We start from the raw sequence: 5,960 nt of genomic DNA, 5'->3' as shown, positions 1-5,960 counted from the left end.
TCTCTCTCATACAGAGCATTCTTTCCTTCTCCTATGGAACAAAGCGCTGAGAGAGAAGTTGACTTCCCTCTTACCTCCTTTGGGTCCTATTTTTTCTCTATTTGGTTCACTCTGCACTTTTCCATTGCAGAGCAAGCCCCAGAGGACTCAGGTCCCTCCCTTTCCACTCAATACCTTCTACTGTATCCCACCCCTTCCCCACCATCACAGAGCACACAGAAAGGCTTATGAGACCATTTCGATGTATGTTATTTCATCATCTTTTGTCCCCATAGCAATAATATGTGCTGGGACAAGACAAACCACATGCCAGTAGCCAGGGCAGTGGAGACCTTGGAGATGGCCCACAGGATTGCCCTGGCCTGGCTCTCACATTAGTGGCTGCCTAAATGGAGTCTAAGTGGATGGATCATTCTTGACCTTCTTGTCCCTTGACGTCTTGCATTTACACGGATGCTTATTAAGAAGGGGACCACTGGTTGGTACTGGTTGTGGCTCCCTCCTGGACTTGGGTAGATCCGGTCGGTTGGTGACCATTATTCTCCACCTCGCACCCCGGCGGCGGCGCCTGAGACGACCCACCACAGCAGGTGTTATCGGGGCCTGGAAGGACCACAGGCAGTCCTCAGCAAGGCATTGATGGAGAGGAGAGCGTGGAGGAGACATAGGAACAGGGCATTCACAGGAAACGGTGAGGGCTGAGAACATTCTGTGCCAGGGAAGGCCAGAGAGGAGCCTCTTTTGGGAAAGGGGTCAAGGGGAACAAGGGTCAGACCTTGTGTGGATCACCTCACCTTTCCTTTCAATCCACGCGGACACGCTCTCTTCTTCTTGTTCTTCCTGAGTTTGTTGGGTGGCGCTCGCTGGAGTGAGGTTCCCTGTTTGACAGCGGCTGCAGCAGCCAGGGCCCATGGCATCATGGTCCTGGCCATCTTCCCTCCTTCCCTGCCTGCAGTCTTCTGATCTCCAGGCGCCAGAACACTCCTATATATGCCCCCCACCCCAGGCGACCACACCCCTCATCATTATTAGGTCAGCCAGCTATTCCTAGCCAGCCAATCACTGACCAGGTTGGGGTTTCCACATCACAAAGCACCATCTTGAATCTTTTTTTTTTCAGCTGATTTATTTGTTTTTATTTTATTTTATTTTATTTCATTTCATTTTATTTGTGAACATACTGTACAGAGGGGTTACAATTACATGGGCAGTATAATGCGTACATTTCTTACTAAGCATTGCAGCCTCCTCCTTTTGTTTGCCCTTTAGGTCCCTTCCCAGCCTCCCCCCTCCCCCCACCATCTTGAATCTTGTGGTGATTATGTGAGTGGCTCTAGTGGGGAAAGAGTGGAAGGATCTGGAATAAGAGGCCAAAAATTTCTAGGTGGAGAAACAGATATTTTCTTTACCACTTTAAATAAAATACATCATGTTTTTTTTTCCAAAATCATTACAATTCAATAACCCTAGGTAAGATTAAACTGTATTTTCATAGGTCATGCTTTCCATCATTCTCTTCCATATTTCCCAACCTGATCCATACCGTACTATGTGGTAGGTGACCTGGGGCAAGTATTTTTTTGATGTTTTTATGGATACTACCACCATATACTCCACATCTCCTGTTACATACTCACCAACCACCTGCTGATACCCTACACAGAACTTTTTCTGTTACTTGTGACAAGTGCGTAAATATAGACCATGTACCTTGATCAGGACCACCAGTCCCCACTCTCCCTCCCTTTCCTCCCCTCACCCCTTTCCAAACCAATCTTACCAAGTTTGATTGTTCCATTTTCATACATGTACATAAAGTATTTATATCCTTTGACTTTTGCCTTCTTCCTCCTGTGTACACACTTGATAGGACCTATTTTCTGTTCCTGTCATTAATTTTTTTCCATTTTTGCCAATTTATTCAAAGGACTCTTACCTCAGTATTCTATACATACAAAATTGTGTCTTCTTTCACCATATTTTTTGCACTGCTCCCTCTAATTCATGTTTTCAATGAGTTTCTGTCCACAGATGCAATGCATTTTGGTATTGTTCACCCTTTAACACCCTCCTTTCTTTCCCTCATCCCTTCAAGCAGTCCCACGATTAGAAACATGTTGTTGGTAATGTATGTGTATGTATCTCTCTGTGTGTGATCTTAGCAACTACATACTAGAGAAAGCATGCAACCTTTGTCCTTTTGAATCTTTTTTACTTCTCTTCAGAGCTGAATTTCTTAACTTCCTCAGGCCCTTCAAAAATACAACAAAGAAAGAATTAGTAAATGTTTATGAGCATCTTGAAAATCTGATTCTTGTTGTGATTTTTTTTGTTCTTTCCTTTCTTTTTTGTGAGTTGTAGGGCTTGACTTCAAGGCCTAGACACTTTCCCTCAGCTCTTTTTGTTCCAAGCTAGTATTCTACCTCTTTGAGCCTCCTACCCTCTTCCAGATTTTGAATGATTGATTGGAGATGAGTCTCATTTATATTTTTTCATTTGAGATGTGTCTCTTCAGATCCTTTGCTTATTTTTAAATTGGATTACTTGCTTTTGTTAAAGATTACTTTAGTTCTTTAATAAATTTTGAATATTAACTATTAGATGAATAGATGGAAAATATTTTACCTATCATATAGATGTGTCTTAATTCTGCTAATTTTTTATTTGCTGTACAGAAGCTTTTTAATTTGATATAATTTTGTTTCTAGAAGTTTGCTTTTGTTTGTTGTTCTTTGGGAATTCTATCAGGAAATTATTGCCTGTGCCCATTTCTTGAAGTATTTTTCTGATACTGTGCTATAGTAGTTTCAGATTTTCCATTCTTTCATTGAGGTTTTATCTATTCTAACTTGAATATTAACTTTTAGTCATTTGCATGTGTGTATGCAATTTCCCCTGTACCATTTGTTAGACTATCATTTCTTGAATGTATGTTTTGGACACCTTTGTCAAGGATCAGTTGGCCTGAAAAAGGAACCCTACTGCATTGTTGGTGAGAGGGTAAACTTGTTCAACCACTTTGGAAAGCAGTATGGAGGTTCCTCAAAAGACTCCACATAGAGCTCCCCTATGACCCAGCAATCCCACTTTTGGGCATTTATCCAAACAATCACAAGCAAGACATACTAAAGCTACCAGCACAACTATGTTTATCGCATCATTATTCTCCATAGCTAAGATATAGTACTAACCCAGATTCCCCTCAGTAGATGAATGGATCAAGAAAATTTGGTATATATATATAATGGAATTCTATGCCTCTATCAAAAAGCATGACACAACCCTATTTTTTAGGAAATGGAAAGACTTGGAAAAATTATATCAAGTTAAGTAAGCCAGACTCAAAGAAACATAGGTCCCGTGGTTTACCTTATCTGCAATAACTAGTGTAGTCTAGAAAAAGCAGAAAATTTCAAAAGCTATGTAGGTATGACCATATAAAATGATGCTAAGTGAAATGAACCCCAAGGTAAGGACACAAGAGGTTTTATCTTTCTTGCTGTTGTTTTTAATATACTATGTGATTTTTTTGTTTCTTTTGTATGTTCTTCCTCCATGGTATAACTCCTGTTTTCACTGTATTTGATTCCAGTGCCCTGGGTCTTGTATATACATTTTTCTAATTTGGGGAGGGGAAGGGAAATAGCAAAATGCTGAAATAAGGATACAGTATGACCCATTATATCAACAAGATGTACAAGACACTATGTTGAAAACTAACTTTACAACTTTGGGGGGGAGGGAGGAGTTGGAAAGGTGGGGAAGAAAGGGATGGTAAGGGAAAAACAAAGGAAGGGGTAACAATGCTCGATAGGAAATGGACTCAATTTGCTCATGTAACTGTAATCCCTCTGTACAGTATCTTTACAATTATATACATATATATATATATAATTTTAAAAAGAATCAGTTGGCCTGAGGCAAAACAATGAGTGCTCCTTCCATGTGGAATGGTGATGAGGAGTTTCATTTGACTCTTAAGAGTTGTAATGGATTTGATTCATCATCAGTATCTTACCCCCACCATCCCTAGAAACAACGAATTAGTGGTTGTACTAGGTAGAGTTAGAATGGAGTGGATTGTGAGCAGGTAGAGAAAGGAAGTTCATTTCCTACCCCAGTTCTATATCAGAACCCACTCCTAATTTATTTTAAACACTTAAGACAGGGGACTTACGACTCTTTATATTCTTTTTCTTTTCTTCTTTATTCATAAGGCAGTTTCTATTTCTATTCATCACTACCTACCATCATTAAGATCAGGATCCTTCTTTCAGCATGCAATAGAGAGTATATGTGGCATTAGCAATGGTTATGCAGTCAATCCATTAGAAATTTTGTGTAAAGTGAATTTGTTTTCATATTTCATCAAAATTAGTCATGCCAACCTGAAATCCCTACAGACATGCCCAGGTGACTTACGAAAAATTAATTAAAATCCTGTAAGTACAGTGTATAGCTCCTTCCACGTAAATTTAATTCAGATACTTTATCAACAGTCTGTTGTTTAACGGTACTGGATTTGGGCTTGGGGTGGGTAGAAACCTGCCAGGACACTAGTTATCTTGTGACTTCTGATGACTTGTTTAGTGTTCATCCATTTTAAAAAATGAGAGGTAGATCAAACAAGATGGCAGAATTCCATCAAAGTAATAGTCATAGGCCATTTGAAATATTGAATCCTGAATAACTAATAACTACTCATGCCTAATCCTGAATAACTAAGAAGCCTCTAATTTTGTTCAAAATGTACAGCTCAGTACCAGGGTAGGGGAAGTTTTGACAAAGAAAAGTTAAGACATTGGCCTTAGGTAAGCTTGCTTTTCCAGTTTTTGTTACATTCTGATAAAAATTGAGATTGCCTAGGCCTTTTAACTAGCAGCTTATTTGATTTTGGTCTGTAGAGGCTTATCATAGTTTAGAAATACAAGAAGTCCAGATTTTCATAGAGTTAAGCTTATGAAAATGGCTTCTCTCAGAATATCAGACCTCAATAGTCTGAGAGGAAACATACACAAATCTAGTACTATCTTCTTTATCAAAGACTCTCATTTTCTTTTGAATATCAGAATATCCCCATGAGACAGGTAAAGAAAGAGCAATAGTCTCACTGGACCACTGAAGAAGCTGAACCTCAGAGAGGTAGTATGGTTTATCCCAAACCACAATGAAACAGCTTACAGTGAAACTGAGATCTACTGAATCACTGAGAATATGCTATATTATTTACATCGTAGTTTACTTTTTCTAAATAGTTATGAACTAAGATAGAACTCTGGATGAGACAGTCAGATACCTTACCTTCTGGTGGAAGACAGAATGAAGGAGATAATAAATAAACATAAAAGTATCATATATTAAATGTCATTGAGTGCCATGAGAAAGGAAATTGAAAAAAATGTTATTTTATAAGGTATTATGGAAAGCACTCTGCATTAAGATGTTTTGAACAAAGACCTAGAATAAAAGAGCAAACAAGTGAGGCAAAGTATTTCAGGCAAAGGGAATATCAAATACATAGATTGAGGCTGAAGTCTATACCTTATAGTTGAAAAACATTAAAGAAACAAGCGTACATTTACAACATCTACGTGCATCCTATTTCATTTAAAAGTAGACCACTTTTCTACCCTATCATACTCTATCAGAACATGGATGGGATTATAGATGCTATGACTTAGAGGAATTCAGATAGTGTAACTCAGTTGCTCAGTCAGTCAAGGCAGAGGCAAGTTCTCTGAATACAGAACAGGGCTCTAACTTTGGGACCTCAGTAGTATTATAAAAGACTGGATCTGACTGAACTATATGTGCATCAATTCAGTTCAGGTTCTATATCAAGACTGTTTTGAAATTCTATGTTAGTTTTGTTTCAGTCCCTTTAGAAAATATATAATATTGGTTCCCGTTTCAATAAATTCAGCCTAAGTTAAGAAAAACACTAACAAGAGCAGCCCAAG

The 5,960-nt window shown here is 38.7% G+C and overlaps 1 long non-coding RNA gene across 1 annotated transcript; it reads right to left on the bottom strand.

Moving 5' to 3' along the window:
- Positions 1–232: 232 nt before the first annotated feature.
- LOC138839414 (uncharacterized) lies at positions 233–938 on the bottom strand. Its single transcript, XR_011375966.1, has 2 exons — positions 795–938; positions 233–603 (listed from the first exon to the last, which is right to left on the bottom strand). It is a non-coding gene; the product is annotated as an uncharacterized lncRNA (long non-coding RNA).
- Positions 939–5,960: the final 5,022 nt, after the last annotated feature.

The sequence above is a fragment of the Dipodomys merriami genome, unplaced genomic scaffold, assembly GCF_024711535.1.
Source record: "Dipodomys merriami isolate MVZ:Mamm:240054 unplaced genomic scaffold, mDipMer1.0.p SCAF_3, whole genome shotgun sequence".
Taxonomy (NCBI): Eukaryota; Metazoa; Chordata; class Mammalia; order Rodentia; family Heteromyidae; genus Dipodomys; species Dipodomys merriami.
Note: the sequence above shows the minus strand (reverse complement) of the source record. Positions and strands in the feature narration are given on the sequence as shown.